Source organism: Arachis hypogaea, chromosome 9 (genome assembly GCF_003086295.3).
Source record: "Arachis hypogaea cultivar Tifrunner chromosome 9, arahy.Tifrunner.gnm2.J5K5, whole genome shotgun sequence".
Taxonomy (NCBI): domain Eukaryota; kingdom Viridiplantae; phylum Streptophyta; class Magnoliopsida; order Fabales; family Fabaceae; genus Arachis; species Arachis hypogaea.
The window spans coordinates 89544177-89545773 of record NC_092044.1 but is presented as its reverse complement, the minus strand read 5'-3'; the positions used below and the strand labels follow the sequence as shown (position 1 = coordinate 89545773).

Sequence of the window (1597 nt, the reverse complement as noted above, 5' to 3'; positions counted from 1 at the left end):
TTAAAACCTCAGCTAATCACCCATGTTTAGAACAATTGCTCATTTGGAGGAAGTGCTCAAGAAGACCCCAATCTACATCTAACCACCTTCCTGAGAATTTGTGACACTGTGAAGTCTAATAGAGTCCACCCGGATGTCTATAGGCTGCTTTTGTTCCCTTTTTCACTCAGGGACAAAGCATCCAAGTGGCTTGAATCCTTTCCAAAGGAGAGCTTGATAAATTGGGAAGATGTGGTGAACAAGTTTTTGGCAAGATTCTACCCTCCTTAAAAAATTAATAGGCTGAGAGCTGAGGTGTAAACCTTCAGGCAACAAGATGGTGAGACTCTCTATGAGGCATGGGAGAGGTTCAAGGACTTAATAAGAAGATGCCCACCAGATATGTTCAATGAATGAGTTCAACTTCACATTTTCTATGAAGGTCTTTCTTATGAGTCAAAGAAGACTGTAGACCATTCATCAGGGGGCTCTCTAAACAAGAAGAAAACCATTGAAGAAGCCATAGATGTCATTGAAACAGTAGCAGAGAATGACTACTTCTATGCCTCTGAAAGAAGTAATACTCGAGGAGTAATAGAGCTGAACCACATGGATGCATTGCTAGCTCAAAATAAGATGATCACCAAGTAGCTAGCAGATCTTACCAAGAAGGTGGAGGAAAACCAAGTTGCAGCAGTCATCACTTCATCACCAGCTCAAAAAGGAGTGAATATAGGAGAAGAAGGTGACTAGGAACAAATCAACTATGTTGGAAACTCACCTAGACAAATCCATGATCCATACTCTAAAACTTATAACTCTAGATGGAGAAATCACCCCAACTTTGGGTGGGGAAATCAACAAGACCAAGGCCAAGACTAGAGATGCCACAACCACAACCCCAACAACAATGCAACTCACCAACATCCCTCACAGAGGTCCTATCAACGACCACCTAATCCTAACCCACCATCACTAACCGAGGATAGACTTTCAAAGATTGAGACCCTACTTGGAAGCATGATGAGCGGATAATTTGTATGCTTTTTGGCATTGTTTTTAGTATGTTTTTAGTATAATCTAGTTAGTTTTTAGTATATTTTTATTAGTTTTTAGCAATAATTCACTTTTCTGGACTTTACTATGAGTTTGTGTGTTTTTCTGTGATTTCAGGTATTTTCTGGCTGAAATTGAGGGTCCTGAGCAAAAATCTGATTCCGAGACCAAAAAGGACTGCAGATGCTGTTGGATTCTGACCTCCCTGCACTCGAAGCGGATTTTCTGGAGCTACCGAAGCCCAATTGGCGCGCTCTCAACGGCATTGGAAAGTAGACATCCTGAGCTTTCCAGCAATATATGATAGTCCATACTTTGCCCAATATTTGATGGCCCAAACCGGCGTGGCAAATCAGCCTCAGAAATTCCAGCGTTAAACGCCGGAACTGGCATAAAACTTGGAGTTAAACGCCCAAACTGGCATGAAAGCTGGCGTTTAACTCCAGAAAAGGTCTCTACACGAAAATGCTTCATTGCTCAGCCCAAGCACACACCAAGTGGACCCAGAAGTGGATTTTTACGTCATTTACTCATTTCTGTACACCCTAGGCTATTAGTTTAC

The 1597-nt window shown here is 41.8% G+C and overlaps 1 non-coding gene across 1 annotated transcript; it reads right to left on the bottom strand.

The window, feature by feature from the left end:
- Nucleotides 1-279: 279 nt before the first annotated feature.
- On the bottom strand, nt 280-386 carry LOC112713774 (small nucleolar RNA R71). Its single transcript, XR_003158735.1, has one exon. It is a non-coding gene; the product is annotated as a small nucleolar RNA R71 (small nucleolar RNA).
- Nucleotides 387-1597: the final 1211 nt, after the last annotated feature.